General features: G+C 35.5%; 1 protein-coding gene across 5 annotated transcripts in view; it reads right to left on the reverse strand.

Annotated features, from left to right (window-relative positions):
• The window catches only part of LOC111941251 (uncharacterized), a 337,983-nt gene that overhangs the window by 107,558 nt on the left and 205,200 nt on the right, over nt 1–25,225 (reverse strand). The gene's annotated exons all lie outside the window — the stretch shown is intronic.

The raw sequence follows: 25,225 nt of genomic DNA on the forward strand, positions 1-25,225 counted from the left end.
TTCAGTTGTGATGAAGGCCTTGCAGAGCCTTTATCAAGCCGTGAGCATGGTCTGTCCCATCTGCTTGACACATATAGCTTCCATCAGTATCAGAAAGCTGTATGCAGGTCCTGATGGGGAACACATGCTTATTACAGTCTCCTGAGTGATCACGAACAATCGAACGCAGAGGTTTTCTTTATAACTCAGTGTACATTCGTCGTGTAGAATCTCGGTATGCAGCAATCCCTCCGACATCACAATATTTAAGGAGACAATATTTGAGAAATGTGTTTCACAAACTTCTACACATGCCAAATCTTTCTCAAACATTGCATTCTCAAAAAAATCCAAACCAAAAATCCCCCACAACACCAGAGTAAGAAGAGAAGAACGACAGCAGTCTGTTCAGTTTGAATTCACCTGCATTCACATTGATGCTGGAAATGATGGTTCCTCCAGGTGCATTTGGTTCCTACATATGCTCAGCATATTTAACAAAACCTATTTCAAAACTGACAAGTGCAGGCAAACACTTGGACAGTAAGCTGACTAATTTTCTTCAGTTAAATGGTGTTTCAAAAGTTTCAAGTATCCACTGCTCATCCCACCAAGGAGTGAATGCAAAACAGAGGGCATAAAAATAGAACAAAGCAAAAATCTTTTCTGGGCTTCAAACAAAGGAAAATCAGTGTTTTCAAAGCTTTTGTGGGGTAGTAATTGAGTCCTCAGACTGGACATGAAGAAGCTAAAATGCAGTAATACTTTATCTTTCATCATTTGGTGCAAAAGTCTAGCAAGCTGCTATCAAACATAAAGATAGTTGCCAAGGGCAAAAGGACCAAAATTGGGGTGGTGGAGTAGAATGAAAATGATGAGCAAGAATTGTGGATACATTACTAATAATAACAAGAAAGTACAAAAGGAAAAAAAAAAACCAGAAGGTGGTGGTTTAGAAGGAAGAAAAAGAGGAAGAGAAAATGAAAGGGATCTTTTTTTCCCTCACTCATCAAGCCTGCAACAATGAGGCAGGAAAAACAGAAACTTCAATTCTTTGGTACTTCAAGCTCTATTGTTGGACAGAGCTAATGATGGACATCTCAGGGGTCATTCAGCTCTAGGAATGAACCAATTTGGAAAGTCACAGAAAAGCTTTCCTGGTAAAAGGCCACTGCCAACTAATAGCAGCAGTTGTGTTCCTGGAGGTTCAAAGATTTTGTTAAATTTTGGAAATTCTCTTAGCAAAACCTAGAGGGTGCTTCAGCACACGATGCTTTTAGTATTCCAATATGTCAAGTGACTTCAAATATAGTAAAAAATGTCTTTAAGTGTCCATTATATATTATATATGTAGTGTATTATACACTAGCACAAATGTCATGTGAAGCTTTACATACAAAAATATTGTCTCCTGTGCCTTATAAATTTTTTAAAAATCTCAATCGTTTGCAAAAAACTATGACAAATTACTCATCACAAACATAATGATGATGCATATTTTGGAAAAATGGACAAAATTACAAACTGCTGATTTTTTATCCTGAATCTATGTAAAACTGAAATATGTTCCTTTAAATCAAATTTCAGGGGTGCACTGTGGAACAGTGGGGAGTGATATAAGAGAATCTAGAACTTTACAAAAATCATTCTATCATTTAGAGAAATGCAACTGATATTCTGTTGAAGTGCATTTCCATGACTATGAGGCTACAAAATTTAATACCAGCTGCAGATCACCTCCCATACATTATTTTCTCCTAACAAGTAACATGCACTAGTTTAAGATTTGGAGTTACACAGAAAGAATAAAAATCTACCAAAGAGTGAACAAAGAAATACACAGCATGACTTTTTTTCCTATTCATTACTTCATTAGAAGAAGTACTTTCTTCTAATTGAGCTTTAATTTTCTAAGAAAACAACATGGGTGTATATATTTAAAAATTCATTATGTACAGAAAATAATTAGAACCTGCAAAATCCTATACTTTAATTTGGGCATGAGACAAAATTGGCCAAAGTATTTGCTTAGGATCAGTGGCAGAGAATCCATGGTCCTAAATACATGAAAGAGAGGAACCAAACATAGCAATATTTAACAATAATATAATGTTAGATGTTCATGTACACGTCATGTAAATGTTAAATGTCAAACTACCACAAGAAAACAAAACACAACAACAACAAAAAAGATGTTGCTTAGTCATGCCTTATTTACTAAGCCATGCATTTTAAAAATGTAATAAGAAAACTATTTTTTCAAGAGAAAGAGTCAGGCAACAAAGATATTTATGCAGTTTTCTCAGCACTCAATATAAGACTAAAGACCCTGCAATTTTCAAGGTGATTTGCAATTTTCATTAATTTGTTGGAGGTTTTGTAGCTCAATAATGAGACACTTTCATCAGTTATTAGTGAATCAGAGCTGTTTGCAGCTTTAATTCAAACACAGTAAATACAAATGCAAATGTGCACATGATTTTCTATTATCATTTCTAGAGTGTGAAAGAAGACAAATGGTCTTCAGGAGAATGAGGATATTTATTGTTACTTGCCTTAAATTGGTTAGCAGCCCCCCATACCACTGGAAGTGAGCTGAGGGTAGTTGGTGAATACCAATATTTGGGTTCCAATGAACTGCAAATGGTTATTTGGGACTGGGTTGCTGCCTTTACCCCCTCTCCAAAACCTGAAAATCTAAAGCTTTTTTCTACTTTATGAGATGCTGTTGTTGGAATGCTATAAAGACATGATTTTATTCACTCAGCTTCTTGATTCAAGGGTAAATTTCTTGACCTTCAGGGTCTGTGTTAATTCTGGCCTTTTAGATCCAGTTAAAGTCCTTGACAAAATCTGTAGAGTATATTTATATTTTGGAGTTTTGATGGAATGAATTAAAATGAGACCCCAAAAGAGAAGATTTAACTGTATATTAAGATGCCTGAAAATTCAAAAAAATACTTAGAATAGTTCATAAGGTGACCAGAGGGATTCTTAATGTCTGTTGAAACCGATGTAAAAATCAATGTCAACAAAATTTGATGTCACTGAAATCCCAGTCTTTCAAAGCATCTTTGAGCATCTACCTCTACAACTCTGGTTCAGAGAGAAGTAAATTTATATTTTTTTTTCCTTTCAATTAGCAAGTATAGAATATCCCCTTCTTTCAAACCAAGCTGTTAATTAAAAAGAAGAAAAACATTTAAATTAGAGATGGGTAACACAGGTTCTACTCAATAGCCACTTGATGGCAGCGTCATGTATAAAAAGATTTGTCTGTGAATTTAAGACTTTAAAGGAACCACTTCAACAGCAGTAAGAAGCCAACCCCAATGATAACTCGATTACTTCAGAGTATAACCCTCCCAAGAGAACTCTTTTTAACGATATTTTTAAGGTCAGCAGCTAAATCAATAAGTAAACCCATAACAATCATGAATTTTGAACTTTAGAAATGCTGCTATAAAGACGATTCCTTTAAAATCTCTCTTTAATATCTAATATCTAAAATTTTAATACCTGTTATGACTTTGATATTCATTCTACCATGATATTCATTCTAGCATAACATGGTTAATTTCTTTGGGAAGAAACAAATGAAAAGAATTCCATGAGGATTTACTAAGAAAGAGTTCATGGACACTTTTTAAATTTAATAAATAAAATTTAATAAAAATATATGACAACAGTGTTACTGGCACAGGATTAATTTTGCAGCATATAACTGTGAGAGTCCTTTATATTTCCTGCCATCAAGATAATCCACATTCTTTGGTCAACAGACATGGCCAAATGAACTTGATAAAAGAGGGAGAGCAGCTCATGGAAGGACATAGGTCAAGTTCAAAGATTTCTCTTCCACTCCTGAGTGACCCATCAGTTTGCACTTCAGCCTGCAGAGCAGCCCCAGACTGTTTCAGCTGGGCAATGGGGAGGACTAGATCCCTGTGCTGAATGTGAACAACCAGTTAGGATCTGCCTTTACCTCCCAGGATGTCCAAATGTGATGACACCCAACTTCAGGCATTTTTACACTGCTCTGAAAAACAGATCATTCCCAATAGGTACCTGCAGCTCAGCATATTGAAAGCATTGGTGAATAACATAGCACAACAATGCAATTACAAAGACACCTCTGTGAGGAACATATTCTACCCTTGGTTTGCTAGAAAATATTTGTTTGCAGTACTAAACACGTATCTAGTGAAGAAAAGACTCCTCTTTTATTGCAGTCTTTGAAGAGTTGGGCAACTGGTTAAGTCTAAACACCGTGATTCTCTTGATTTATGACTGGAATTTCTATTGCTATTAATGACTATTCAATATACTGAGTGATACTAACAAAAACAATCCAATGTTCATAAATATATTTTTTAGTTATAGAAACAAAAAATAACATCCTGAGCTAATACAGAATTCATACCCACAAAATTTTTCAAAATTTGAGTAACTTCATTCCAAGCACTAGAGCTGGAAATGTTTTTCACCCAAAGCAAATACTTTTGGTCAAGTTATTAAACCTCTGCAAATATAGTTTACAATAGAAGCTGAAAGAGAAAGTCCATCAAGTGCAAAATAATAAATAGAAGCAGTATTTTAGATCTAAAACTAATGTTACATTTTTCATTACTTTTGTGAGTCACAACATTCACATGGAACAGTCGCAATGGTTCAGTTGTACTTGAGTTCTAAAATTAGAAAAAAGTCCTAAGAATTTCCAGAAAAATTGGAAGAAAAAATTTAAAAGTATTTCCTGCTCTTCCTTCACCAAAACCATTCTACATGAAAGCAATTAACATTAAAAAAAATTAATTAAAATTAAGAAAGTAGTTCTCTGATAGTTCTATCAAACAGAATTCAACACACAATGACAAGAAGATAAAAATAACAAGCAGTTCTGGAAAACATATTTTTTAGGTTTTTTGTTAATCTTTATGTATTTAAGTGTGACTTCCTAAATTTTTCTTGATGTTTTATTTCACTTAAATTTATATTTAAGCAATAAACATGGTTTTATTTTATTTATACCTAACAATAAAGAGTTTACCATAACTGTGACTGGGAGGATGAATAGAGAGGAAAGGAGGAAGCGGGACAAAAAGTAGCAACTGTAAATTCAATTTCCAAATGTAGCATTACTATGTTCTTTCTTGTACTGAGTTCTGCATTATACTAGTCTTTATTTTCATGTTAAAAAAAAATGGAAAAAAAAGATTACTGTAGTATGAAAAATGTTATTTCAGGTACACTTAAAGAATATGAATCACATACGACTGAAATATGAACATAATAGGTGAAATTACTTATCTTAATACATAAAAGAAAGTCCTGAGGCTGTAACTTTAGTGATTTAGTCAACTGTATATGATTTATGAAAAAGATTTTTTATGAAAGTGTCCACAAACCTGCTCCTCCTCAAACTGGAGAGGCAGCAGAGGGGTTTGCTCATTTATTAAGGACCATCTACCTCAGTATTCATTTTTATACAGCACCTTTTCGTTGATATGGGCCAGAATTTTTTATTTCATCATTTGGAAAATATATAAAAGAGGCATTGCCAGAGTTGATTTAGTCCTCACTAAATCTTATAAACATGGTGTGACAGTCTATTACTCATCAGATTTACTCTTTCAGCATGGTGGTTGACACAGAAAACTGTCCTGGAAATTAAGAACCTGGAAGACCATCCTATAGACCACAGTAAAGCAGGCTCCAGAGCTCATGGTGATCACTAAGTCACAGAATACAATCAAGACCAATAAAACCAAGCAATTTAAAATTTTAGTGGTGAAAATGAGAAAAAAAAAAGGTTTAGTTTGCTTGGCTCTTCAGTTTACTCATTAAATTTAAGTCTATTCCTTGTGAATCACAAAGCTTTCAAACTTACCACTCTGAAATTAATAGCACAGATAATTGGCAAACATTGCAATAAATGGCAGTTTCATGTTCATGATGAGATTACACATTTTGGTGGAGGCTTTACTATAGGTGAGTTTAAAAGTATTTCAAAGAGGAGGTTGTAGGTTCTTGCTGCACAAGAACATGCACATTAACTCTTGTTAATGGAAGAGAGAATTGAGCAGAGGGTGGGAGGTACTGGCAGAGAAAGAGGTGCTGATTTTTGCAGCAACAAGGCAGCAAATGTAAGCAAGGTACAATGACTCAAGCTGGAGAGAAGCTGGCATGGTGAAAAAGCCTGTGGACGTGGAGCCTGAGTAAAGGTGGCAACCTTAAAAAAAAATTCTCTCTAAAAAAATTATGAAATTTCATGTTCAAGTTCTGAGAAAAACTTGTTTTAACCTATTACTATTATTCAGCATTTTATGTGTTAGGAAATGTTGGAGATTTGTTTTGTTTTGTCTTTGTTTGGGTTATTTTCCATTTAAATTGACAATAAAGTGACCTAACAAATATTTTTGTTGGAATACAGATAAGATGTTTGCAAATGTTACTTATCTTTGAAGCTTTATATTGCCCTTCCCTCAACCTGCTAAGCAGTTAATAATTCATATTTAACCAAATTGTTTAGATTTCCACATGTAATCAGTTTCTTTATTTTCTAGACAGAATTGCTGAGAAATAACTACAAATGTTAAATGCCCTATAGATATTTCTTTTTAACATTGTTTCTATTTACTTATATTTTTTCTTTTTTAATACTTTACAGAATCTTCTCCTTTCAAACAGTGTGAATCCCTTAATAATTAGGTGGAAGATGTTTTCATAGAAAGATATTTAAAAGCAAAATGCACATGCAACTTCATGACAATAAATAGAAGCCTTCCTTATTTTGCTATCAGTTATTCACTTATCAACACACACACAATACTGGGAAAATATTTCTGTTTTTACTAGAACAGAATGGACAAAACAAGAATATATGACAAAGCAAAATTCATGATTTTGTAAATATCAGATCAACAATATCTTTAACAGATACATGGAATAGTGTTTAAGATTAGCCAAACTACCTGATCCTAATTTTTTTCCTAAAATAGATGTAATTTCCAGATTTTCATTCTTTCTCACTTGAGTCCAAGGAACACAAGCATCATATTGCACCAAATAAATCATAATAATTGCTTAATAGACAAATATGCTTGGGTTTTTTTGCTTCTACTTCTTAATGACCTCCACAGACTTTCAACTCAGAACTGCTGCTCTCATTCCTGATTGTACTTTTGCATTGAATTGCCCTGTTTGCATTTTCTTTGCACTGCAAAGACAATCTTGCAGCATGGTTGATAATGCTTGGTTTCAGATTTGATAACATTCTTACTGTTTCTTTGTGTCATCTAGCTCAACATGTACATGGAGAGTGGTTTTGCTACTCATGAACAACAAAACATTTTATTTCTTGAAGATTATAAAATAATCTTCTAATAAAAATATATGTAATATATATTATAATATAATATAGCTAATATAAATATGAAATTTGTCCCAGCTATCTGTTGCTCTATCTACAAACCTACTTCTTGTATCAAAGATCATAACTCACAAGAATTTGTCCATTAGGTTGTCATCTTCACGTAGAGAGAAAAAAGTACTTCTCGTGGAAGAAAAATTATCCCAGACTAATTTTTTCCCTTCTGCCCTACTGCCAGCCTCTTATGAGCATACATCCACCTTTCCTTCAGAAATAGTGTTACACTGGGCTGAGGATTCTGGCTGAGAATATTCCTAAAGTTATTTGGAAGCTTACAATGGAGATGCTGCTTCAGGGGGAACAAGGCACAGAAGGATTGACCCCAAAGTAACACAACATAGAGAAGTGTTCTATAGAATATAGAACTTGTTGTTGTTTTGAAATACTTAGAGCTCAGACACTACTAAGAGGCTTCCCAAACCTTTCAATTTAAACTGGTTTATCAAGATATATTAATGCATATTTTATAATATGCAAGCAGTCTAAATAAGAAATTATTAGAAGATGTCTGAAAAATATCTGAAAAAATAACAATTTCATAGAACTTTTTCTGCTTGAAGCCCTTTGACCTGTCACTCCATGTGCCTGTAAATAGTCTCTCCATCTTTCTTCTGGGCTCCCTTCAGGAACTGGAAGTCCACAATTAGGTCACCCCAAAACATTTTCTTCTCCAGACTGTATATCAAAACATCCCATTAAATCTGGAATTAATTTACTTCAGTCCATTTTTTTAGGTTGCTATGCTTGCTATTCTTTTACTATGTACAAGCAACACTACAATGAGCTTTGACAAAATGCCAGCTATTTTTACAGAGAAGAAGAAAAATAGAGCTTTTGCTTTAATTTTAAGCATAAAAATACAGATGGAAATAAAAGAGCTAAATCTGAAACAGTCTACAATAAGCAGGAATGAAAATGTGCCTTTAGGAGTTTATTCCCTTTTTAGGGGTTACTTTTATTTCTAAATTCTGTGTCAATGCTCTGTGATGTTTAAGCTAGTCTTTAAGTTAAAGAAAAATACACAACCAAGGATTTTTCAACATATTAAATTATATTCTCTAGGGAAAAAGTCCTTTCTATGACAGGGCTAAGTATCATAATTACTCAACCTCATTTTCTTAAAGGGTAGAAGGAGTTTGGACTTTTTAGTCAGTAAGTGTTTGATGTTCTCCAGTATACACAAGATCCCGTGTTGCACAATAATCTTGTGTGTCCTATTTCATAATGCTTTTGATATTATATACTTAAAAACTGAATGCAATCCTCACCAAAGCAACTATGTATGTTTACACTTTAAAAATAAGCAGACTGCTAAATTCAAGGTGTTAGTAACATAATTTTTAGCACAACTTCTTCATATTAATTTATAACATTGACAATGTTTAAAGAAACATCGGATCAGTCAAATATTAGCAGTAGACTAATGGTTTTCACAGCTAAGTTAATGTCAGCTTAAGAATGACATCAACATTTCTGTTTTCAAAACTGATGATGTTAATCAAAATGTGGAAATTACACAGCCACCTGGGATGGATGGGAAAGTTTAGACATGACATCCACAAAGTATGTTTTTCAGGAGTGACAAATTAAGGTTTTCAACTAGCTGCAATGTTTTCAAGTGGGGGAAACTGGTAAAAAATCTCATGAGGTACAGAAGAGATCTCCTTCAGAACATATAATTTGGCTTAAAGAGAGACAGAAACAGGAATTTACTCTACAAAAGAAGGGGAACCTACTAGAGAAAAGCAAAAGTAAAACATATGTCCAGAAGAAGAAAGTAAAACAAAAACCTACCTTGATATTAAAAAGAAGTGGGTGGCACGAAGCATTACTCTTTCTAGAATGGTACATATAAGGCCTGAAAAGGTTTGATTAATTTTTCCTTTTTTTTTTTATAAAGGAAAAATCTTTGTAGGAATAATTGTTTTAATAATTGTTGGAAGAACAATCAGCCAACAAGGTTATGTAGTTTAGCAGTCATTTAAATGCCAAGAGCATTTAAATTTCATCTCAGAAAATGGTCGAGATTTTCTTCTGGGACACCCAGTTGTGGCCAGTGGATTCTGATGTGTGAGTTGGACTACACATTCAGTGACTTGCAGGCAAAACTACTGCAAAACATTTCAAATGTAGAGCAGAAATAAGATGAATACACAGATTAGAGAATTTTGCTATAAAGGATTTGTACTTTTGGAGACCTCCAGGACCAAAATTGGAACACTTCAAGTTCTATTTTGTGATATAATTTTCAATATTGGACAAAGCAAAGGGAAGGTGTGCCTGGCAGTAGAAAATACAGTTCATAAAAAATTTAGGACATGGAATTTTTCTAACAGTATTTCTACAAGAGACAGACTACCCAACAAAGGGCCAATCCAAATATATGCAGCACATGCAAAAAAATAATTTAACCAACTCTACTACAGGATGTTGTGCTACACCATCATGGGGTAGGCATCTGCACATAGCAAAAGACAATTCATGTCTGTGATGGTGATTCAGGAAGCATGCAGGGAGAGGGTTATTTCAGGAAGCAAAGCTCTTCTTATTGAGGTTGAAGGATGTTGGAAATTAAGGGCAAGCTTTTCTTTATGGATGAAAAGGTGTAGCTACCCAAGATACACATAAGGTACTAAATTCAGGGAATGAACCTAAGCCAAATTACCCACTCCAAGGCTGTACCCAGCCATGACCTCCAAACAGTGGGATCAGAATAGAACCAGACTGAGGGAACCTCCATTCTCCCACTGAACCCTACAGTGGGGAAAGCAGGATCCTCAGCACCAACTGTTTCACTCTGCAGATCAGGTCCTATTACTACTCACTACTTGCTAATGTAGACGTAGCCAAATTATATTTATTTGGAGACTGAAGCAGGGCTACATATGGAGAATTTCACCTTTGACAAGTACTAACTTCATTTATATTAACACCTGTCTAGACTGTTTTTCTAAGCATAAACACAAAAATCTCCTTAGTGTATTTGGGCCTTTCTTACTTAATTAACCATATGTGACGTAAAGTGATACAACCCAGTTAAAGGTATGTCATTGTTGATAGGATCAGTTACAGTCAGACATAAGTATTCATTGCTTATACCATCTGTGCTGTACTCCTAAGTGCAGAACCTTGTCAATGAAAGTACACACAGATTAACTGTATTCGCTTTCATTAAAAAACACCAATCTGGTTCATCAGCTCCAGGCGCTTTCTGTTAAAAAGTTGCAATATTATAATGCACAGTCACCTTCTCCTTCCAGCATACCATAGCTAGATAATTTGAAAGGTTTAGCATAATTTTTTTGATTATTCCACATCTTGAATGATTTTATTCTTAACTTGTGGCAGCTGTCCAAGAGTCTTCCAAAATTCTACTTATGTACCAGCCTGGGAAATCACTGTGGTCATGTTAGGGAAATAAATCTTGCCTGTTCTCTTACCTGTTTATCAATATTTTCTAAGGCTTCTGGTTTTTGCTGCTTTTCTTCAACATTACAGGATCTGATCATCCCACATTTGAGGAGGAAAAAGCTCCCAAAACAATAATTTAAGTCTTGGAACCCTTCAGTTGCCATGTGTTTATGCCTACAGACAAATGCACACATGTAGAAAAACTACAACTAATTTCATGTCTTTGATGTTAGCTGCAATGAGAATTCACAGCTACATTAAACTAATACTCCTGAAGTTAATTAACAATTTCATGGATGATACTTGTACATAAAAGCCTATATGATGTGTTCAGCTCTATAGGGTTTGGAATAAGTTGTATTTTTGTTCCTATCATTACTATGAGAAAATTATTTTTATTTAATAATATAATTATAACATAGTCTCTGGATAGGTGAGGAAGGGGTTTAAAGGACCAGTTTAGAGCATAGGAAAAAGCTGCATAACCACATATGTTTAGAGATCAAAAGTTCTAAAAGTTCAGGTTGAATCACAATTTACATTTTTTTCCTCAGAATTAAGGAAAGAAATTGATGGGGTAAAATATGTTTCTTATCAAAATGCCTCCAAAAACAACAACTTCAAGGAAGAATATGAACCAGTGTTCTAATGTTAAATGATTACAATTAAAACTAATCAATACAGGTCACATGAGAAAGAAGAATGTGCATCTACGTGCATTTCTTTTTTCTGAAATGTTTGAAGGCCACGCTTAAGGATTCTCATGAAGAAAAGCAAGAAGGAATGAATAAGATACACTTCTGTGGCTATTGTTTGCATACTGGTTTTATATCTCTGTGTTTAATTTGGAAGGGACTTAGAGGCACACCCGTGTGGGAAGAGTCTGGTCAGTTTAAAACTGGAAAAAGAAAAAGGAAACAAACCAACCAAAAAACAACTTTTGGCTGATAAGGACTTTTCCCTGTGTTTATTGTAAAGTAGGTCTAAGGACGTGGTCTCCTGGGATATTAAACAGTGTTGATGAGGATACTGACCAAAAGTTAAATAAAATAATCTAGAAGAAATAAAATTATGTAGAATAATATGGTAATTACAGAATGAGAAAAATTAAAACAATACTAATTTAGGATCCTTATTTCTTTTAAAAGAGTGTTGGGATGTTGGAAAAGACATTTAATGAGATATTTATTTGAAATCTATAGCGGGGTGCCTCGAATATTATGGTTGTGTATAACACAACTCCTGTTTACAGCACCTTTTAAATATAAAAGTAAAAAAGGAAATTTTGTAAAACATAAGAAGTTTCTCCTTCACCCACCCAACACCACATGTAAGTATTTTAATGGAGCCCTTTTTATGAAATGATGGTACATGCATGATTCAGAACAAAAATATTTAGAGTAATTGTCATAAAAATATCTGAATTCACTTACAAATAACTATACATTTTTATAATGCTTTGTATACTTCAGTAATATCTTTTTTATGCTATATTGACAAACCAAAACCTCAAAAATGTCTACACGAAAGAGCCTGAAATTCTCTTCTCCCTTTGTTCTTTATATTCATAATCTCAAAATCTTACCTACTGTTCACTTATAACACAAACCATATGTAACTTGTTGTATAGGAGCACAGATGATATGACTTTCACATTAATTGCTGACAGATACACCTTTGAAGAATTTTTTGAATCTCATCTGGAGGACAAGGTTAAAGCAAACTAAGCAGAGAGGTTTGCTGTGACACCACCAAACAACAGTTACATGATTATGTGGAGCTGTCAGAGTTGGCAGGTTTAAAATCCCAGTATAGAACCAAACAGCTTGCTTGATTTTTGAAGCCAAAGAAATTACATAACAAGAATTTTGTTTGTGCTGGGAAAATGTTCTCTGTACCCTTTCAGGCCTTCCATGAGTGTTTTTCAAAAGGCAAGCAGTGGCATATTTGTCTTGAGAAGACATTTTCTTACATTATGCAGGCCAAATGCACACATCTGAAAGCAGAACTCGTCCTCTGTGCAGTGCAGGCATACAGACATTATATAACGTGTTCTGCTGTTAGAGATGCTCTGTGGCAAAGGACACATAACACAGTCTGTGCTGAATGGTTTCAGAAATGTACCTTTGAATTAAAAGCATGCATTTGATTTAATTGCACCTGGTTTTGGCTCTGCATTATAATGTTTGCATGAAGGCTTGCAGTTCAGATGCCTGCTCAAAGCAGCGCACACCAGAAATGGCTAAGAAGGTTTTAGGCTGGAGAATAAAGTGTTAGATAAAGATCTCAGAAGTTAACAGTGCTTGCTGCAACAGCAAGTCTCTTCACACTGCCCCAATCCTTCCTTTTCTCCTCATTAAAGACAGACTAATTGGAATGTAGTACAGTATGATGGCAGTAATTTTGCCATCTTACTCTAGGAAATAAACTTTATGAACAAGGGAAACTAGGATTCTACCATTCATTTTCAGGTGGTTACATCTCCTCTCAGAAAATGTCACTAAATAGCCATCAGGTATGTTATGCCATTTATCCTTAAAATTCACCTGTACTACAGAATATATTATAATAAACATTGCATACAACAAGCTAGTTTTTAAAAAATAACAAATTTCATAATTATCATTATTATCCATAATGATCACACTTCAGGAAAAATTGCCCTAGGAAACTTAAAACATTAAGGCACCATTATTGTAAAGAGGTCCATCTGAATTTAAGGTGGATTCAGGTGTTCAGGTATTTAGAGTTTAACAATATGCTTTGTACAGAAAATAAAGTTGTGTCAAATTTGGTCTTTATTCCCCCAAACCATAAAAAAAGCTGCCATTATACAGTTTCTAATAAAATGTCAGGTAGTTCCACCTATTTCATCGTGAATATTACACGGTCTTGTAAGAAAATAATAATTAGAGGTAGAAGCTATAAAGAAGATAAAATCAGAATCTGTTTTGGAAAACAGATTCTCTCCATTTGGAATTTTTTCTTTATTTATGTTTGGACATAATCTTTAATTAATTCTTTTGGCAAAAATTTTCTTCTACAACTATTCTAGTGAAATCTATCTGGAAAACAAATAGCAATTCATATGGCAACTATTATGGCACACCAGCTACTTTAATTTTACAGGAAATATATATGATCAACACAACAAAAACTCAGATAGAGGTTTTACTGGTTATGGCACCAGCCTTGAGATGGCAAATGTAGATCAAACCCCTCATTCCAGTTCAGGCTGCTTTGTCAGCTGACAACACAGATACACAAACCAGCAAGGTACCAAAAACTTTCCTGATGGAGTTTGGGTACTTTGAAGATCTCAGTTTTGGTGTCTTTCTTGGTTTCTTTCTTTCTCTGCCTTTTCTGTAAGTCAATAAAATAGGTCTAGTAATCATGTCCTATAAGTTAATATAAACAGAGGTAGAAAAAAATAGCTTAATTAATGCAAAACAGGCAACCTCCAGCCTTCACTGGAAGATAAAGCACACAGTAAATTACCAGGGCACTCTGAGAAGGCTTTAAAAACATTTGTATCAGTAGTCAATATTTTTTTTCACTTGCTTCCCTTAGAAGATGAATTTCTGCCATTCTACCTTTTCTCTCTAGAAAAGAAAAAAAACCTCTTTGCTTCTAGTCTCATGTGGTTATACAGGTTGATGTTGTTCATTTTAAACAGCAGCTTCCTCTCTGATTGCCATTATTATGCTTCAAGTTTTCACTACACTTGAGTGAAGTATCCTATTTTCTATTTTAGTTCTGCCTCTTCAGCACTGCTCCTACCTACGCTTTTCAAACACAGTATCCTCAAAGCTTTAACACACTCAGCTTCAGATGTCCATCTTGTACCCAACACAAAGTTCAAAGCTGAGGTATGTTTCCAAAGTCCCTCTGGACAATGCTTGTCATCTATCAAAACACTGAGGAGACAGGGATAGGGAACAGATGACAACTAAATTTGGAACAATACAATATTCATAAAATGTGGTGATCCAGAATACATGTGCCACTCAGTCAGTCTCTGCATTTATGTCCTCAATGCCCACAAGCAGAACAACCAAGAGTCCTTTGCTCTTTCTTACTTGATGTGACTGCAGCTGGCTGAGTCCTGCAGAAACTGATGCCAAGGTTTCTAGGATGCAAATCACCCCACTCAAATGTATATCACAGCTCAGCACAACAACACAATGAACTAGAAAAAATGTTTTCATACAACTAACATCTTATATCGACTTCATACAGTTTGTATTGTCTCTGTAGCATGGTCTTTATAGTACTTGCCTTAGAGACCAAACCTCCCAAAAATTACTGAGTGCTGGTACTGCCCACTACTTCCAACAAACCTCTGTAGGTGAAATGGAGGCTAAAAGCAGTTCATAGCCTTAGCTACCTTCAATTACCTTCTGAACAATCGCCCAAGAATACAGAAATTAAATGCAGTTATTTCTATGGAGCTATACTGAAAATCTGCTTAAATGTAAGGAAAACAAAAACATCAATGAAGCGGCTGAGACTGTTTTTGCTTTGCCACAGTGGAATAACTTGTTTGGATGCTGAGAGTGAATTTGGATAGCCAAGCAATAATGAGAAACAAAGTAATTTTTTTATTCTTGCCAGGACTGGATATTTTGCCATATTGGATGGAAGGGAGAAAGGGGAAAGGGAAAACGGAAAAAAAAAAAAAAAAAAAAAAAGTGAACCCAATAGTTTATATATAGTTTATGTATGATTAATATAAATGAACAAGACTTGAAGTTTCATACTTAAAAGCCTCAGCTTTAAAGTTTTCAAATATAGTTAAATGAAACCAAATGCAGTTAAATGAATTCGAACTGATTTCTTATAAAACACTGAATTCTTGTGCTTTTTGTGGTTATCTGGTATTCACTTCCAATAACTGAAGCCAACAGAGCTCAGATCTGGAAAATTAGCTTTGCTGAAAATAGACAAGTAACTCTTCTCTAACATTTACACTAATGTCTTCTGGAAAAAAAACCAAAAAAACAACAAACAACCGAAACAACAACCAAAACCGAAATCCCAAACCCAGCAATCTTCTGTACTCCATTTGAGAGGATGAATAAATGTCAGCACCAGGCATTTTCCCTGTGCTGCCCAGCACTGGTTATCTACATGAAAACTCAGAATTGCTGGTAAATCAGATGGCTGCTCTGTTTTTCCTTCAAACTTCCACCGGTCCTGACCCACATCTCACTGTCTGTGCCATTTCCCAACAGCTCAGAATAAAGTTGATTGCAAAGTCAATGCATTGCATGTTTTCTCATTAATCATTATTCAGGACTTATTTTTTACTCTTCAAGGAAACAGCTTTCCTCTAGAAAACTCTTGTCTGGTCTTCCTAGCATTAGGAGGGGTTTTTTTTCAGTCTGTGCAAATATTTCTTAGCTTATAAAACAAGTATTGATGAATTCATTTTTATTAGATGTGTTTCCAACTCCACCTGGCTTCCAGGGAGACCAATCAAAAAATGAACTAGATGTCACTCACATCAGTGAAAAAGCAAAACACTTCAAATCTGTAAAGTATACATGGAGACAACCAGCTTGCAACTCACACTCTCATGCCATCCCACATTATATTTAATCTTTTAGAATGAGTATTCTTCTATCCAAATTAAACACGCTACTTTCCAGTTATCTCTCTATGAACATCTGGCCATAGATTCAAGCTGTGCATCACTAAAACAAAAATTAAAAATTTGGTCTCACAGAAGTCCCTCTTATAAAATCTTCTTTTTCTTAAACCTTTAACAGCTGGCCTCTGCTGATAGGACTAATGAATTTCCTTCTATATTTTTATAGGGTAGGATACTCATGCCATCAGTTGTAGGCATGGCCTTTCCCACCTATATCCTCAAACAAATATTCTGAAATATTACTTGTCAATTATGTCATGTCATCCTTTTCTGGCTTTGACAAACCCTTATGCTCAAACCCATCTGAGTTTTTTCCCTATTACTTCACATGCTTCCCATTGTCCTAGGAAGTTACAGCTGTAAAAGCACCTTTACCTATATTTTGGCCTGCTATTGCTTTCTCAGTCTTCTACTAGAGATTCATCAAAGTTTTTAACATTTTTGTTTATCAAAACTAGAAAAATTGAGACAACAGCTGTGCCAATTGGATGCTCAGACTGCTCATAATACTAGCCCATGGTCATCTGTGTGGCCTCTTCCACCTTCATTTAATTATTATTTAGATTACATTTAAATCTGGTTTTTCAGAGCTCTGCATTCAGTAGTCTTCCATGAAAAGAGCTCTTCAGCAAAATCAGACAAAAAAAAATCAAATTTTCTCATTTTTTTTGCACTATGACCTTCTTGTGAATGAAATGAAGGAGGAGAAGCACCTAACTTTGGCTCTAAAATGTTTCAATTTTTCATCTAATGTCCTACTCTTTTAATGGTTCCTCAATTTTCTCCATGACCTACTTCCTGAGTCAGTCTTCATTTTGCCTTTGCAAAGTTGGAATGGCAAGTCAATAATAATTATATAGAACACTGTGGAATAAGACAATGATATCTCCATATATACCAGTGAATAAAGCAAAAATCAATAAAAAACGATGAGGCATTTACTTGTAGAGCTTTAATAGTGTGCTGATGTTAGAGTCTATATATGCATAAACATGTTGACCTTGAAATCATCCCTTAAAAATTATTTTACTGACACCCATTGCACTACAACTATGCTGAGCTGCATTGTATCACAAAATTTTAAAAACCATTCAGAAATCAAAATACTAACTTTCCAGTAAGGAACATAACCTTCCTGGCAGACTTGAAAGCCCCAACAAACAAACTTGTTTTCTTCCAAATTTTTGTTTGATACTGTATTCAACCATCATTTCTAAGAAGATTGTCAAAATGAAGCCTTATACTAAAACTGATGAAAATCATATATTCCAAAGGATCCTGCCACAGTAATCATGTACGGAGAAAATTTAGATTTTATATCCAAGTCTGAGTGCCAATATAATATTCATGAGAAGAAAAATTATGCATTGGAGCATTTGATATATTAAGGAAATTTAAAATATAGTTAATATAGTTGATTTTCATATGAGACTATTTATAGGCTATTCTCTGCTGCTCAACTTTGTAACCTCAAAGTAGCTTCAGAATATGAGGTTTTGCTATTTGATATATGGACACATATATTATCTATTTCATATATAATACATACACCTGTTTTACTATGAAAACACATTTTAAAAAACAAACAAACAAACAAACAAACCAGAAATCCTGAATGGTAAGTTCTGGTTTATATTCTTATTGCAAAACAGTCTTTCAGGACAATCCATAATTTACAATCTAAACAGACATTGCTCAGTGCCCAGGAATGACTTTTGTCATTGTCTAAATACCTTTTCAGCACATTGTTTTGGTCTTATTACTTCTTTTACTGAAGATACTTTTCAAATTACTTGAATCTTCACATGCAATTATTAATTGCTGAAAGTTGTTTTTTGGCAAATACTGTCGTACCCAAGCACTCCACAAACCTTCTTCTCTTTGATAGAAGAACACAGCACATCCCTACACTTGACCATTGTGTGGGAAAGCACAATTGCTCTGCACTTTAACTGGCAGAAATCTATCAAGGTTACTTTATTTTGGGCACCTGACACAAACTTCTCATGAACTGATGTTTTTCAGGGTACCTATTTCTGTGCACTCAAAACACATTCCCCCTGTTGTCTTTTGCCTGAGCCGTGAGAGTTCTCAGGTGTGCTCTGGACACTACAAATACTTCCCTTAGGTACTCTGAGAATAAGGAAAGGAACGGGCCACTCAAGAATTAGGCTTGGTGATCCTTATGGATCCCTCCCACCTCGGAATATTCTGTGATTCTGAGTGCAGGGAAAGACAAGCAAAATAAAACATTAAACTGCATAAAATATATCAATCCTACATCTTCTGCTCAGCAATTTTAAAGCAGTACATAAATAAAATACTAATTTGAAGGATAAAGATCATTCTAGATTAAGATGCAAGACTAAAAATCGGATAAAATTGAAGTCAGATGTGTTGTGTACCCCTCTCTAAATGGAAGGACAAACACTAAAGAAAGGAATATCATCATGGTGACATGTTATTGAAACTTATTTTTCCCAGAACTTAACCTAACTCCCTTTTTAGAAAGCAAGGTGTAAATTTAAAGTGCTTCTTGAATTCAACTAACCTGAGCAACTTGAGATTGGAAGTTCCCTGAATATTACAGGAATAAGAACAGCATGAAATACAGAAAAATTTGTTTTTGCTTGAGATATTTGTTCAAAAGCAGCCAAAATTGCTTAGCGTCCTACACTAAATTACTTTTCTACCCCAGAGAGAGGGTGTTCCCTCTAAACCAGAGATGATGATATAAGGATTTCAGAAACTATTGTTTGTATTTTACTGATCTTCAGATTGCTAGCACACAGAATTTTCAATTAAAGCTCTGGTAGTCTGAATGCTCTAAGATATTTAAATTCATTTGCTTTAAAAACACAAAGAAAGAACCATTAAAAATATTTAGTGTTCTATTAGAGGTAGAGACTTTTTACTGCCTTTAGCACCAGGTTATCAAAGTACCCTCAGTCGTTTATTATGGACTAGAAGTAGTGTCTGTCACAGTTGGTTCATTTCCTCTTTCCCTAAGGGGGAAACTAAGTATAAAATATCACGCTTTGGTCAGGTTACTTCTCTTTTATTATTTCAATAAACACATATACTTTGTTTGTGTCACAGACAAAGCTATGTAAAAGAATTGTGCCTTGCACTTGAATTTCCATAGGAAAGTGGCTCCCACCACCCCAAACAATCCTTAGAAAGGCTGAGGAGACAAGCTCTATAAAAAATCTAAAAAGTTCCAGTGTGTATAAACTGTGTTCATTACTGTGATTTTCTACCTCAGAATTAAGGTAATTGTTTTAAAGTTATTTTACCTTCAAGATAAAAAGTATGATCTCATACTGAACTATTTATTCTTTGGGAAAGTCTTTTCTTTAGAAGGCTAGGTTTCATATGGAATCAGGGAATAAATGAGCTTGAAAGGGATATTGAAATCACACCACAGAATGGCCTGAGTCAGAAGGGACCTGGGAGATCACCCCATTCCAACCCCCTGTCCTGGGCAGGGACACCTTCCACTATACAAGGTTGCACAAAGCTCCATCCAACCTGGTCTTGAACATTTCCAGTGGTGGAGCACCCACAACATTTCTAGGAATCATGTTCTAGGGCCTTCCTTCACTTACAGGAAAGAATTTCTTCCTAATCTCATCTAAACCTACTCTCTGTAAGTTTGAAGCCATTTTCACTTGTCCTGTCACCCCAGATCCCTTTCCATCTTTCCATTAGGCTCCTTTCAGATACTGGAAAACTCCAATTAGGTTACCCCGAAGCTGTCTCTTCTCCAAGCAGAACAATCCCAATTCTCCCAGCCTTTCCTCACAGCAGAGCTGTTCCATCCCTCTGATCCCCTTGGTGTCTCCTCTGGCCCGGCTCCAGCAGCTCCCTGTCCTTCCTGTGCTGGGAGCCCAGGGCTGGATGCAGCCCTGCAGGTGGGGTCTGAGCAGAGAGGGGCAGAGGGGCAGAATCCCCTCCCTGCCCTGCTGCCCACGGGGCTCTGGATGCAGCCCAGCACACGGGGGGTTCCTGGGCTCCCAGCGCACACAGCCAGGGCATGTCCAGCCTCTCATCACCAGCACCCCCAAGTCCTTCTCCCAGGGCTGCTCTGGGGCTGCTCATGCCCAGCCTGGATTGGTACCAAGGGTTGTCCTGTCCCAGCTGCTTGGACTTGATCTGTTAAACCTCATGAGATTCCCATGGGCCACTGCTTGAGCTTGTCCAGGTCCCTCTGGATGGCATCCCATCCTTCAGGAGTGTCACCCACACAACTCAGCTTGGTGTCATCTGCAAAAACTGCTGAGGCTGCACTCAATCCCTTTGTCCATATTGTTAATGAAGATCTAAGAGTTATCTGAAGCAGGTCTTCTTAGCAGCTTATCTAGGAATGTCCTGAACACTTCCAAGAATAGAGATGTAATTATCAAATATAAATATCACATCTGTCAATCAGAGTGCTTCTGTAAATGTGCATCCAATTTCCCATAGATTTTCAAAGATAGCTGTGATCACTGTGGTGCTCTGTTTTGATTTCCTCCATAATGAGCTCAAAGAGTTGGACTCATTTTTGTAGCAACTTCTCATTGAGTAAGGACATTTCTATAACCAGTTTTGATTTAAAGAAGTGAAATTTGAGATACTTCAGTTAATTCTAAACTCTGACTTTATAACTCATATCATATAACCTTGAACTCTATCTCACCCTAACAGACACACTAGAAAATGCTCATTTTTGGTTCAGAAGATACATTCTCCTAGATTTGTCTCTCATTACTTCATCTTTTCCTACAAAACCTTCTCTTAAGGTTTAGCTATCCTAAGCACAGAGCACAATTACCATCTAGCTATCCAATTTCTTATTAATCTGGTGATTATAAATACTTATGTGAAGCTATGCTGGGGCAGGGGATAAAAGGGGATAGAGAGGGGAAAATGAAAAAAAAAAAAAAAGAAAAAAGTACACCAGTAGACAAAAAGAACAAGATACTCCAGAAAGTTTGCATCTCAGTGTCATCAGGATTTCAAAGAATGTTTCACCATGGGTCATTTTACCAGCAGCAGTGAAAATAAAAATCAACCAGTATTGTAATCAACAGCTAATCAACTTAGGTGCTCCTTTCATACAGTTCAAAGTAAAAGTTAGGTTGAGTTGAAGGCTGGAAGAGAGAACCAGGGATCATTTTCCTTCTGAATGCTCTTTGCTTTTCTGCCTTGCATAATTAACTAGACTGAGCCAGAGATGGTTCAAGATGTGGGCTTGAGTTCCAATCACTTACTTACTGTTAAAACTTCCCAGTAAGAACATTGCTATGTGAAAAGTGTCTGTCCCCTTGAAAAACCATTAGGCAATTACATCACAAAGTCATGAAAAAGTACTTCCTCTAAAACTTATGAAGAAATCAGACACCTGTGTGTAAAATGTAGTCTTAAAAGCAGAATGACAGGATTACAAGGTCAGTGGTTTTCCTTTTGACAGATGTTATCTGGGCAGGATTCTGGCTCCTAGAAAGTGCATAAAAAGGAAGGCAAAAAGAAACAAAAGCCAGAAATAGGTAGCAAAGATCAACCAAGTTAAAAATAATTTTAAACAAAATATACAAGAATCATGAGAGATGAGAAGCACAGGGTGTCAACATTTAGTTATCCCTTTAAAGAAGCCTTTAATGTTACTCTGCCCCTGGAGTTTGACTGCGCCACTCCGCACCTCATGGGACTCTTGGATCACTTTAACTTTTCCTTCACTCTTTGAATATGCTGATTAAAAATACACTTTTGATACAAACTTAATAGAGAAAATGGCAATTTATTCTGCATGTTTAGAGCAAGGGACTACTTGTACTGTTCTCCACTAGGAGAAAACACAGCATATGACAAGGACAGAACCTATTTAATATTTGTACATAAAGCTGATCTAATCTTGTTTGGAATCTTCAAGACACTATAATGATGAAACAAGAACAAGTTCTGGACACCAGTGTGTCCATATTCTCATATGTTACTGAATGATCTATTACTGTAGATAATTTGTCTGCCACAACTGAATCTCACTTTTATTACCACTTCACATATCATTCACTTCATTGACTCTTACATCCTACGTAAGAGCTTGAGCTTGAGAAAACCTAATTAATGTTATATGCTTAAAATGCCCCACAGACTCCCCTGATGTTCTATTCATACAGTTCCCTTCCTATTGGGCTGATCCTTCAAGAAACAGGCAATAGTTAACATGACTATATGTGAAGACTCAAGGAGGACCAATCTCACTGCAGCAAAGAGAAAGTCTAAGCAAAGAATGGAGGCAGAATTAGCACAGATGCTTCTGCAACAATATTTGTGGACATCTCTAAGATAGGATCCAGAGGAGGGCACCAAGTTAATTGGTTGGATGGAGCATCTCTCCTGTGAGGAAAGGCTGAGGGAATTGGAGTTGTTCAGCTTGGAAGACAAGACTTAGAGGTGATCTAGTTGCAGCCTTTTAGTATATTAAGGGGGTACATAAGGGAGTCTACAGCAAAGATGGAAACTATTTACAAGAGCCTGGATGGACACGACAAGGGGGAATGGCTTCAAACTGACAGAGAGTAAGTTTAGATCAGAGATGAGGATGCAATTCTTTACTGTGAGGATGCTGAGGCACTGGCACAGATTGTCCAGAGAAGTTGTGGATGCCCTATAGCTGGAAGTGCTCAAGGCCAGTTTGGATGGAGCTCTGAACAACCTGGTCTAGTGGGAGGTGCCCCTACCCATGGCAGGGGTTGAACCTAAATGATCTTAATGTTCTTTTCCAATCCAGACCATTCTGTGATTCTATGAAATTATAATAGGAAGTGTCACATGAAACACTACAAAAAGTGTAAAATCGCCAGCTGTGAAGAAATATTCCTGGAACAAAGTTTGTGATTAGGAGTATTGCTACAGGAGTATGGGCACACTGGCAGGACCACAGCACAAATATTGCATAGCTCTCTTTCCTACCTATGAAGTTTTCCTTATTTTCTTTCCTACACTTCTCTACCCTTGACTAATTTCAGATTCAGCAGGTTCTGTATCACTGAATATTTGAAATTTATTTCAGAATCAGTATCATATGTAGATATATCTGTATTTTTCTCCGTTTATACACATACACACATCATCCACACAGGTGCAGAGGATGCAATCCTGACAGAATTGCTTCCAACTGTTGGGATATAACATTCTTTTCCCCACCAGATGGCAGTAACTTCAACTTAATATAACCCGGACTGGTCACCACATGCACAGCAAACAATGGCATATTTATATTTGGGATTTTACTTGAGAAGAAAGGATGATTTCTTTGAACATGTACAGTAGAGTTATTCCAGTTTCCTCCTATTTAATGGAAAACTGTTCTACTAATAGCTAAGCTCAACTTTGATCAGTATATCCTACCAGTTTTTTTAAAACACACACCAATCCATATTTTTTGGGGTTTTTTTTTGTATGCAGTAATTTTATCAGATTGGAGAAGTACAGGTATTATTTACAATCGTTGTCTTTTTCCAAGAATATTTCCCAAACAGAAATATCTGGATAGCTTTCTAACCATGTATGCTAATGAATAAAAAGACTAAAGGACTCCAAAGGAGACAAAATGATAAATACATTGTGCATAATTTTTTGACAAAAGTATTCAGTGTGCAGATTTCTTGACTTATAAAATACCGGGGTAAAATAGACACCAAAAATATTGCAGCCAGTACATATTATTTTACACACCAGACAAATTGTCTTTAATATGGGAGCTGACAATTTCTTCTACTGGCAAAACCAGGAAAGTTTTTGTCAACATAGTCCAGACACCATAAAAATAATGTGATTTGGTGAATGGGGACTACTCTGTAGGATATCACCTATAGGAGCAACTCATCCATTTATTCGGACTAAAACATCATTGTTCCTTTTTTATTTCTTTAACTTCTAATGTTCCAGAAGAAAAAGTCCTATATTACAAAAAGAGAACTTCCCTCCCATTCTACTACTATTAGTATTCAGACTGATTAACTGAGTTTATATTCAGCTCTATTCTGACTGCAAAGATAATGTCAAAAGTGCACATTCTTATTAATAAAACACACTCATTTCTCAATAAATTTATGACCAAATATGCAGTCTGTTTGGACAGCTGGCTTCCACTATCCTACAAGAAGGGATTCAGATCCCTTTTTTAATTCCTATGTTGTTCTTTTTTTTCAGCAGAAAGTTGAGCAAAATTTTCTCTAGATATACAAAACAAGTACAGTAATGGAAAGAAAAGACCATAAAAATAATGCAAGACGTGATATTACGACATTCTAATAATTAAATATTAAGCAGCCAATTATGTTTTTCTTTCACACTCATGGGCAATATTCCTGAATATTTCACTCAAAATTCTGAAATGCAATTCCCATTTACATGGATGTGTGCTGGATAAGCAGTATCCCAAATCAGTGACATCTGAACTGAAGATGTTCTCAAGATATATTTTAGTTCAAAAGACCTGTTCATAAACAGGTTTTTCATTGTGGCTTGATGTCCTTCTGAGATTATATATCCACATCAGCTGGAAGGATGACCAGAATCCACCATAAAAATAAGTAATTCTTATGTCATTTCCTCTTCCTGAGGAAAAAGGAAAACTAAAGGTATCAAGTAATGTTTAGTACGAACCTAGCCAAAATTATTTGAAGTGGAGAATGCAAACCTTTGTGAATAACCATGAACTCACAATCCATCCTTGGCTTGAAAGGAGAAACTGAATGAGTCAT

This window comes from Cyanistes caeruleus, chromosome 3, assembly GCF_971803275.1.
Source record: "Cyanistes caeruleus chromosome 3, bCyaCae1.hap1.1, whole genome shotgun sequence".
Taxonomy (NCBI): domain Eukaryota; kingdom Metazoa; phylum Chordata; class Aves; order Passeriformes; family Paridae; genus Cyanistes; species Cyanistes caeruleus.